The sequence below is a fragment of the Tachyglossus aculeatus genome, unplaced genomic scaffold (genome assembly GCF_015852505.1).
Source record: "Tachyglossus aculeatus isolate mTacAcu1 unplaced genomic scaffold, mTacAcu1.pri scaffold_82_arrow_ctg1, whole genome shotgun sequence".
Lineage (NCBI taxonomy): Eukaryota > Metazoa > Chordata > Mammalia > Monotremata > Tachyglossidae > Tachyglossus > Tachyglossus aculeatus.
In genome coordinates, this window is record NW_024045094.1 from 378,207 (window position 1) to 389,784 (window position 11,578).

The following is an 11,578-nucleotide window of genomic DNA, read 5'->3' on the forward strand; positions in this document are numbered from 1 at the left end:
ACAGGCCTGGGAATCAGAAGGACCTGGGCTCTTATCTTGGCTCTGCCAATTGTCTGCTGGGTGACCTTGAGTGGATCATTTCACTTCTCTGGGGCTTAGTTCCCTCATCTGTAAAATGGGGATTAAGAGTGTGAGCCCCACGTGGGACAACCTGATCACCTTGTATCCATCACAGCCCTTAGAACAGTGCTTGGCACATAGCAAGCACTTAACAAATACCATCATTATTATTATTCATTCATTCATTCATTCATTCAATCATATTTATTGAGCGCTTACTGTGTGCAGAGCACTGTACTAAGCGCTTGGGAAGTACAAGTTGGCAGCATATAGAGATGGTCCCTACCCAACAGTGGGCTCACAGTCTAGAAGGGGGAATGGGAATAATGATAATAATAATAATAATAATAATAATAATGATAATGATAATAATAATAATTATTATTATTATCATGCAAGGTCATCAGGTTGTCCCGCATGGGACTCACAGTCTTCATCCCCATTTTGCAGATGAGGTAGTGACTTGCCCAAGGTCACAAAGCAGACAAGTGGCAGAGTTGGGGTTAGAATCCACGTCCTCTGACACCCAAGCCCGTGAACTTCCCACTAGGCCATGCTGCTTCTCATAATAATAATAATAATGATAATAATAATAATAATGATGATGATGGTATCTGTTATGGGCTTACTATGTGCCAAGCACTGTACTGAGTTCTGGGGTGGTTACGAGGATGGCAGGTTGGACACAGTCCCTGTCCCACATGGGGCTCACAGTCTTCATCCCCATTTTCCAGATGAGGGAACTGAAGCACAGAGAAGTGAAGGGACTTGCCCAAGATCTCACGGCAGGCAAGTGGTGGAGCCGGGAATACAGCCCAGATGCTGCTGAGAAGCAGCGTGGCTCAGTGGAAAGAGCACGGGCTTTGGAGTTGGAGGTCAGGGGTTCAAATCTTGGCTCCACCAGTTGTCAGCTGTGTGACTTTGGGCAAGTCACTTAACTTCTCTGTGCCTCAGTTGCCTCATCTGTAAAGTGGGGATTAAGGCTGTGAGCCCCCTGTGGGACAACCCGATCACCTTGTGACCTCCCCAGAGCTTAGAACAGTGCTTTACACATAGTAAGTGCTTAATAAATGCCATCATCATCATCATCATCCCAGGCCTGGGTTCTACCTACCAGGCCACGCTGTTTCCCAGTTAAATAGTCACTTCACTACTCTAGGCAGCAGTTTCCTCATCTGGACAATGGGGGCAAGCTATCTGCCGGAGTGAGTTTGCAGGAAACTGTAGACCGAACTCCCCCTTTAGACTCTAACCTCGTTGTGGGCAGGGAACGCATCTACCGATTCCGTTGTTTTGTTCTCTCCCAGACACTTAGAACAGTGTTTTGCCCACAATAAGCACTCAATAAATACCTTTGAGATGAGCCACATGAAGCCCAGAGAAACAGTGTGGCCAGAACACGGGCTGGGGTTCTAATCCCATCCCCACCACTTGTCTGCTTGGAGACCTTGGGCAAGTCCCTTCACTTCTCTTGGCCTCAGTTACCTCATCTGGAAAATGGGAATTAAGATTGTGATTCTGAGATGGTGGGGGGGGCGGGGGGAGATGGGACAGGGGCTATGCCAACCTGATGAGCTTGTATCTACCCCGGTGCTTTGTACAGTGCCTTCAAAAATACCATAAAAATAAACAGACAGAAAGACCATCTGTTGGAACTATGAACTCTTGATTAATCCCTGTAATATTAGCCAGGTCACCAGATTAGAGATCCTATTGTCTCTCCAACTTCCCCCGCCCATGGGGCAGAGGCCCGGTTGAGAGTATCCTTACCCTTTGTACATTCAGTCATTTATTGAGCAGTTACAGCGTACAGAGCACTGTACTAAGCGCTTGGGAGAGAACAGTAAAACAATAACCAGGCAATTTCCCTGCCCACAACAAGCTGACAGTCTAGAGGGGGAGTCAGACATGAATAGACATAATAAATTACAGATATGGACATAAGCGCTGTCTCTACCCTGACACCAAATTGGCTCCTGCTGTGACACAGTAAGAACATTACTGTAAATTCTGTCATATCAGCGAGGTACGGAAGTGAGTATTTTGGTCAAATGATGTTTTTGTATTTGCTTGGAAAATTTGGTTTTGACCCTCTAGACTGCTAGCTTGTTGTGGGCAGGGAATGTGTCTGTCTGGTGCTATATTGTACTCTCCCAAGTGCTCGGTACAGTGCTTTGCACACGGTAAGCGCTCAATAAATACGATTGAATGAATGATACTTGGGAGATCCTGTCGCCGCCGCCCTCCCCCCCAACTCATGTTGGGTCGGAAAGGCTACCCCTGCCCCTTTCAAAGTTCCACACATCACGTGTGTCACAGAATGATGTCATTCGCAGTGTCCGGTAGGAGAGAATTTCTCTGCAGTTGCGGAAGAGAAGCAGCGTCACTCAGTGGAAAGAGCCCAGGCTTGGGAGTCAGAGGTTGTGGGTTCTAATCCCGGTTCTGCCACGTATCAGCTATGTGACTTAGGGCAAGTCACTTAACTTCTCTGTGCCTCAGTTACCTCATCTGAAAAATGGGGATTGAGACTGTGAGCCCCAAGTGGGCCAACCTGATTACCTTGTATCAACCCCAGCACTTAGAACCGTGTTTTGCACATAGTAAGTGCTTAACAAATACCATCATTATTATCATTATTATTATTATTTGGAACATGGACTGTTTCCAACCTGATTAGCTTGTCTCCACCCCAGTGGCTAGTACAGTGCCTGGTACATAGTAAGCATAGTTAGAGAAGCAGCGTAGCTCAGTGGAAAGAGCCCGGGCTTTGGAGTCAGAGGTCATGGGTTCAAATCTCGGCTCCGCCAATTGTCAGCCGTGGGACTTTGGGCAAGTCACTTCACTTCTCTGGGCCTCAGTTACCTCATCTGGAAAATGGGGATGAAGACTGTAAGCCCCCCATGGGACAACTTGATCCCCTTGTAACCTCCCCAGCGCTTAGAACAATGCTTTGCACATAGTAAGTGCTTAATAAATGCCATCATTATTATTATTACTATTAAACTCTTACCATATACCATAAGAAAAAGAGTTCCTGGCCCAGGCCAGAGAAACAGTGAGTCAAGGGATGGAGATGGGAGAATCAAGAGTGAGTTACAGCTTGCAGGTTGGCTTGGGAACAATGAAGAGGAACTGAATAGAGGAGATGGACAGGGGCTGGGGGGATGGGTGAGGGGGCTGGTGTCTCACATGGTAGAAAGCCTGGGAGCTGATTGTGAGGTGTTTTTATTTCATGTGAAAAGATACATGGTGCAAGTGAAGGGTTTGGAGGAGAGGAGAGATGCTGTCTCAGCGATGCTTTGTCTTGTCTTATGCTGTCAAGTCGTCTCCGACCTATCAATGGGCACATCTCTCCCAGAACACCCCATTCTCCATCTTCAAGTTTATCCGTAGAGTTTTCTTGGTAAAAATACAATACAGAAGTGGTATACCATTGCCTTCTTCCCTGCAGTAAACCTGAGTCTCCACCCTCGACTCTCTCCCTTGTTGCTGCTGCCCAGCCCAGGTGAGTTTTGACTTGTAGCAGATTGCTTTCCACTCACTAGCCACTGTGCAAGCTAGGAATGGAATGGCTATGCCTCTGCTTGACTCTCTCTCCCATAGCCAAAACTAGTAGAGTACTGGAAACTCTCCAAGTACGATTCTGAGTGGGGGGAGTGATGCTTTAGCAAATAGTTAAATGAGTAAATAAGTGGCTAAATATTTATGGGTTTGTGTGGCTGTGTGTGCTTATGTGTAAGTAACCGCAGGCAGTTGAAGCTTGTGTGTGTGAGTGTGTGTTTGTGTGTGAGTGTGTGTGTGTGTGCGCACCAGAGTGGATGTGTGTGTGGGGTTGCATATATCTCCATAATAAGTGTGTTTACATATGGGGGTGTTTTTTTGTCTATTATGAAATCATCGAGAATGCCCTCCCTCCTCATATCTGCCAAACTAGCTCTCTTCCCCTTTTCAAAGCCCTACTGAGAGCTCACCTCCTCCAGGAGGCCTTCCCAGACTGAGCCCCTCCTTTTCCTCTGCTCCTCCTCCCTTCCCTGTTGTCCCTACTCCCTCCCTCTGCCCTACTCCCTTCCCCTCCCCACAGCACATGTGTATATTTGTACATATTTATTATTCTATTTATTTTATTAATGATGTGTATATATCTATATTAAATTTATCTGTTTTGATGGTATTGATGCCTCTGTACTTGTTTTGTTGTCTGTCACCCCCTTCTAGACTGTGAGTTCGGTGTTGGGTAGGGATTATCTCTACCAGTTGCTGAATTGTACTTTCCAAGTGCTTAGTACAGTGCTCTGAACAAAGTAAGCGCTCAATAAATACGACTGAATGAATGAATGAATTATTAAGCCTTTTGGGCAATGCTCTGCTTTTAGGAAATATTATTGAGTGAAAGGGAGTGGAAAGACAATAATAATACTAAATATGGTGTTGGTTAAGCCTGTACTATGTGCCGGGCACTGTACTCAGATCATAACAATAATTCTGAAATTTGTTAAGGGCTTACTATGTGCCAAGATGTACATTAAGCCCTAGGGTAGACACAGTATAAGTAGAACTCACACAGTCCTTTTCCCTCATGGAGGAGGGAGAACAGATATTGAAGCCCAGTTTTAGAGGTGAGGAAACTGAAGCACAGAGATTAGGTGACCTGTCCCAGGTCACACAGCAAGCAAGTGGCAGAATTGGGATTATAACCTCAATGTCCTAACTCCTAGTCTTATGGTCTTTCTAGTGGACTGTATAGCAGATTAAAAAACAACAACAACACACACATACACACACACATATGAAAAAATACTACAAATGACAATGATCCAGGTCACAATACAAATCCTCAAATAAAATATGATAACAAAAGAGAGGGACCATATAAATTTTGTACTTGAAATCTCCCAAGTAGGAAACCTTGGATAGCCCATATTTGGATCCTTGGATCCCGGGGAATGAGGGATGGTGAGTCTGATGTGGGATTCTGTAGGCCAGACTATGTGTTTAATAAATGCCAGTATTATTTCATGAAGGGAATGAGTGTCTTCTCTCCCTGCCAATCTCTGTCTTCTTAGAGGCTACAATAATATTCATTAAACACTTACTAGGTGACAACCACTGAGGGAGGTTCAAGATAATCAGATCAGTTATAGCCCTGTCACACATGGGGCTCAGAATCTAAGAGTGAAGGTGAGTTGCTATCTTATTCCCATTTTGCTGATGAGGAAACTGAGCTCAGAGAGCTTCACTGAATTGTACAGTGTCACATAGCTGGTCATTGTCAGAATTGGCTCTGGAACCATGTCTCCTGACTCTCAGACACTTTCTCTTTCCACGAGCCCTCTCTGATAGGGCAGGTAAGTGATTTTTCTCATATCTAAGGGATGCCTAAGTCTTTCAGGTAGCAGATATTGCTTAATGTGAGTTGGATTTTGGACTGCTATGGATGATGGATTTTTACATAAATCATTTAAGGTAAACTATTTACATAAGTTATTAAATGACAAATTTTGGCTATATTTCTGGGTAAGGGCCTTGGTCACAAATGCTCCCAGCTTTTGTTTTGATAAGTTATGGCCCAGTGTTTCCCTCTGTCCTGGAGAATCTTTATTTGTCCTTCTCATATAACAAAATGTCATTTAAAATTTCTATTTCACAAGTCTCTGGGGATAGACCAAAATAGTGCTACATTATCATGAAAGGAGAAGCTCGTCATGCGCAACTGTTTCCTATGGAATTAGAGAACACTTGGTGTAAGAGAAAACGGTGCCATACCTTGCAAACCTTAAGCAAACAAGACAATAATAATAATAATGATAGCATTTGTTAAGCGCTTACTATGTGCAAAAACAGATGACAGACTTTTTGTTTGCACAGTGGAGCCAGAACTCTGGGTCTTTCATTGGCCTTTTAAATCAAACACGCACTCATTGATGGATTTCTCCATTAGTGGTGTACCCTTCAAATTTGAAAGACAATTCTATATAAACTCTAAACAATCCTATTTCACATCCTCACAGCCTTGGACTTATGCTTTATGGCGTTGATTCAGTGAACTACCTTGGCTCAGTCTGATTCTCTAGAGGTTTTTCCCAAGGCTTTTTAGGGTTTGCCACTGCAGTAAGACAGAAAGCAGCAACAGTGGTCTGGTGTCTTTCCAGAGATGAGGGAAATAGAAGGTGTCATCTCCGGAGGGACTCATAGTTCAGGATTCTCCTGAGTCCCCCAGATATTTCCCTCTGGACACTAACATTAATTAGACCTGAAAAGTTAACGTCACGACTCTCTCCAAAATTGTAAAACTCCATCACCTGGCTGTAAAACCAGTGGTATTAATCAAAATGTCCACACAGCTTGGCTTTTCCTCCTTAGTCTTAGGTTTAGAGCAATAGTTGGATATCACTTCATGGGTGTCTCAGGATTTTCAGTTGCTTCCCTCAACTGGAGCCGCACAGCTCTGCTCTGAAACGCTGTCTCACTGGAGCTCCCCTGAGCTGGTTTACTGCTGTCCCCTTCCATAAATTCCATGGAGGTAAGTGGTTGGATCTGAACACAATTCATTCATTCAATCGTATTTACTGAGTGCTTACAGTGTGCAGAGCACTGATCTAAGCACTTAGAAAGTACAGTTCATTAATGGAAAGAACCTTAGCCAGTCATTGCATCAAGAGGTTCCCGTCTTTCTGTGCTGAAGTGATGTTGCAATAGCTTACTCTCCCTTTCCCTTCAATCTCCTCAATTCTCTGCATTTTCCCTCCGTTGCCAGGTGACGGAGTGTGGAATAGACCATGTCTCTGTGATATATTGGACTTCAAGGTTTGAGAAAAAAAATCTAAATAATATCCTTCTCCCTGTGCTGGGCAAAGGAACCAAGAATGTTGCTAGTCAATTTGTGGATGACCTGAGGTTTGCCAGGGTCATTAACACTTTGGAAGACACGGCTGAATTGTAAAAACGATCCTATGTCAATAGACTGAAATTCAGAAAGAATGATTTCTAGGTGACACTCTTAGATATAAGAAACAAAGCACACAAACAGGAAAAGAGTGGTTCACACTATTCAGTAATTGCCATTAAGTACCTAGTTGTTCACAAGCTGAAAGTCAATCTAAATGAAGGCCCTTTATAGGACCTTTATTAATAAGCAATAGGAGTTTGGTATTCGAGATGGGAATGGTAATTTTTCCACTCTGCTAGTTTCTGGTGAAATATTCTGGGTTGCCTGGACTTAGTCTTGGTCTTTGAACATTTTTGCTGTGGTATTCATTATGCAATTACTATGTGCCAAACTCTTAACTAAGTGTTGGGGTAGATGGAATGCAATCAGCTCAGATACGGTAAAAAGAGCCTCTTTGTGGAGCAGGGATAATGTGTGACCTGATTATCTTCTATTTCCCCTTGCATTTAGTGCAGTGCTTGGCATGTGGTAAGGATTTAAGAAATAGCATCATTATTTTAATTTGAAAAGGGATGGGAAATATGTCCATTGGTTGAAAGATAAAGGCATTGACAGTGCTCTATCTAGAGACAGATGGAGCTTACAGTAGGCTTGATAGGAAAATTGCTGACTAGTTTATTTTCCATGTTTATTGATATTTAAATTTGAGAATAGGGGCTTAAATTAAAGCAGGTGGGAATGTGGTTGGATATAAGAACTGCTAGACAGTGAGCTTCTGGAAGGCAGAAACTAGGTTTACCTACTCTATTGTATTTTCCCAAACGTTTAGTACACTGCTTTGCACAAAGGAGATGGCCAATAAACACTCTTAATGGATATTAGAATGGGAAAAACATGGGGAAAAAAACAAAACAAAACTCCAAAGGTAGCTTGTGGAATCCCCATCCCTAAAAATCTTTAAGAAAAGAAAACATGGGAAATAGTTCTGGATGCAGTTTATCCCGGTTTAGTCAATTTCTTGGTTTAATTTGCATGGGGAAAAATGATTAGAACTACCTGTATGATTCAATCAATTATATTTATTGAGTGCTCACTGTGTGCAGAACACTGTACTAAGCACTCAAGAGAGTACAATATAACAGAGTTGGTAGACAAGTTCCCTCCCCACACTGAGTTTACAGTCTAGAGGGGGATACAGACATTAATACAAATAAATAAATTAGGGATATGTACATAAGTGGTGAATAAAGGTGAAAATCCAAGGCCAAGGGTGATGCAGAAGGGAGTGGGAGAAGAGGAAATGAGGTTCTAGATAGTCAATTGTGTTTTCTGAGAGCTTACTGTGTGCAGAGCACTGTACTAAGTGCTTGAGTACAACATAACAACAAACAGGAGGGTTTCAAAACGTAGGAGACTGTGGAAACAGCTCTACTTACAGACACAGTGATTTCCTCGGTTCTTGGATTCTGATATTCATTGGGATTGGAAAAATGTGCTCAAATCCCAGAGCAAAACATATCAGGGGGAGAAAAGGAAAGCGAAACAGGTCTGCCCTGGGGAGTCTGCCCCAGGGTTATTGCAGATAATTGCAGAAGAGGGAAAGTGAATCCACAAAAGCTGATGAAGTCAATAAGCCAAGTTCAGCTTCCTGGGCCATCCTCTGGGGGCGGGGATGATTCTGTAGTCGGGAATGATGTCTATAAACATGGAGCCTTCTCCTTCCACAAGCACCTGAAAGTCTCCCAGCCCTCCTTGCTGCCCACTTCCGCCCTAGTCAAAGGAGGCAGGGTTCTAACATCCCTTTGCAGACAGCCCTCACCTCCTATTATGCAGAAGAAAAGATGAGGAATTGCAACTCACTAGTCAGAGAAGGTGAGTTTTGATTCCTGAGGGACCCGTTGGGAGCTTACATTGGGGGTTGTCCATTGTGGAAGCTGTGAGGTCAAGCTCTGAGGCGCTTTTTTAAAAAAATGGTATTTATTAAGTGCTTACTATGTGCCAGACATTTTACTAAGCACTGGGAAAGATACAAGTGAATCAGGCTAGATGCAGTCCATCTCCCATATGGGGCTCATGGTCTTAATCCCCATTTTACAGAAGAGATAACTGACATATGGAGAAGTTAAGTGACTTGTCCAAGGTCACACGGTAGGCAAGTGGTGCAGCCAGGATTAGAACTCTGATTCCCAAGACTGTGCTTTATTCACTAGACCTCGCTGCTTTGACCATACTGTGGTCACTAGTACTGGCAGGGGTTTGACGGTAAAGACATCTGACCCGGGTGGCAAGATCCCCAATCAGCAGCTTCAAATGGGAGTATGGAGAGGAAGGGACGAAGGGGAGAAGAAACATTTAAATGATACAAGGAATCAAGATCATTGGAGCGGAGAACTGCTGAAAATGTTTGGGGAGCCAGCTGTGCAGTCAGTTAAGGCCAGCAAGGTGACACCCTGCATTGGCTCTATTAGAACAGAGGCTGTTAGAGGATTTTGATAGCAAGGAGGCAAATAAAAAAAATCAAACTAGTGCCAGGGACTGAAGAGAGCAAGCACCTTAGCCCAGCACAGGAACATCTTAGACTGTAAGCTCCTTGGGTGTCTACTATTATATTGCACTCTCCCAAGAACTTAATATTTTGCTTTGCCCACAGAATAGCACTCAGTTAAAGCCACTGATTGATGAACGTGATCTAGATGGAGCCTTTCTCATCAGGTATGACAGTGGGGCCTTGGTTCTGAGACTTCAGGACAGAGAACCTGTGTGAAGAAAATGATTGTAGTGTTTAGTGTATTGCCACTTGCACTCTCTTCTCCCTGCCAGTCAAATTCCAAACCGGGCGACCAGTGCCACGAGCAAGTAGGTGGGCAGGATTGCAACATGTGCAGAAGGACTCACCTATGGCCAAATGGACCAGAGCATAGTTCCGGTGACCTGGAGGGTGGTTTCCTTGGTAACTGCTACTGTTTCCAGGAGGTATTCCCTACTGCCAGAGTTGGGATTAGAGACCTCAACTCCTGATTCTCAAAGTTGTGCTCTTTCCACTGGACTGACAGCATAAAAATGACCGCAGCGCTTGCCGTGGTCTTTCCTGTGGACCAAACATCCGCTTTGACGGTGCAGTTGTTTGAACCCCAAATAATTCCAATCTATACATACAAGCCGCTGTGTTCAGCATCCTTTCCCAAAGCAAAGCAACATGGTCTAGTGGAAAGAGCACAGGACTGGCAGTTCGAAGAGCTGGGTTCCAATTTTGGCCCCGCCAGCCACCTGCCATGTGAACTTGGGCAAGTCATTTAATTTATGAGGAAACAGAGGCCTAGAGAAGTTAGATGACTTACCCAAGGTCACATAGCTGGCAGGTCCTCTGAATCCCAGCCCCATGCTCTTTCTCCTAGGCCTCGCAAGCTTTGGCCATCACATCTTGTCCATTAATGCTATTGTTCGGGGCAAAGAGTTTGTATCCCAAGTTCTGACTGTAACTATAAATTCCCTCTGCCTCGGCCTGCCCTGCCTATTTCCTCTGGGAGTTGGGAATAATGGGGACAATGCAATTCTCTCAATCTGGGGCTGAGCACAGAAATGCAGCACAAATCCTCTGTGTAATTCTTTGGTGATAATGCAGTGATTGTCTCTATGGATAATCAGCCAAGGGAACAGCCCCTTCTCAACTCCATGGTGGTGATGGTGTGACAGTTGCCCTGAATGATCAGCCATGAGAAGCACCCCCCTCGCACACACATACTAGTCCATGGGGGGGATGGGACAGTTTTATCCATGATCAGCCTTGGGGATATCCTCAGTGTAACCCCATGATGATAATGGGGTGGTTGTTCCCTTGGATGATCAGCTATGGGAAACCCAAAGTGCACAAGTCCATGACAGCGATGGTTGCCTTGGACAATTATCTATGGGAATGTCTTCAATGCACCTGTAATGGTGACAGGGCAACGGTTGCCACGAACACTGTCGTGGGGACTTGGTAATCATTTTTACCCATCACAGATGAATATGGAGTCCGGGAGTCTGCAGTGTCTGTGATCCCTGCCTCTTGCTGATGGAGCTTTTTATGTCCAAAACTGACCTTCTTGCCTTCCCTCTTTAAGCCACTTTGCCTTTCTAGCTTTACTCTTTCTGGCAGAACCATTTTTCACCCCCATCCTCCCTGTCCCAGAAGCCCATCATTCTTGAGTCTTTGCTCTCTTTGAACCCTTGTGACCATCTGCCCCATATTCATTCATTCATTCAATCATACTTATTGAGTGCTTACTGTGTGCAGAGCACTGTACTAAGCGCTTGGGAAGTACAAGTCGGCAACATATAGAGACGGTCCCTACCCAACAATGGGCTCCCAGTCTAGAAGCCATATCCGTAAATGTCCCAAACAAGTCATTCAGGAGCTTACACAGGAAGCTTTAGGTTGCTCAGTTGATGAGGTGGTGTCTTGTACATGCTGAAGGGCAAGGGCTCCAGCTTGCCCCAGTGCGTGGACAATCACGAGTCGAGGACTTGGCAGCACTCAGCATTTCCATGTCTGGTGAAGGGATACAAGAACCCAGACTGAGCTGGGGTCCTTTTTAGCCACTGCACAGAGGACACCACGTGGTCTGGGCCTGGTGAACCTACCTGGTGTGA

General features: G+C 44.5%; 1 non-coding gene across 1 annotated transcript; it reads right to left on the reverse strand.

The window, feature by feature from the left end:
• Window positions 1–3,575: 3,575 nt before the first annotated feature.
• Window positions 3,576–3,713, reverse strand: LOC119924156. Its single transcript, XR_005449051.1, has one exon. It is a non-coding gene; the product is annotated as a small nucleolar RNA SNORA7 (small nucleolar RNA).
• Window positions 3,714–11,578: the final 7,865 nt, after the last annotated feature.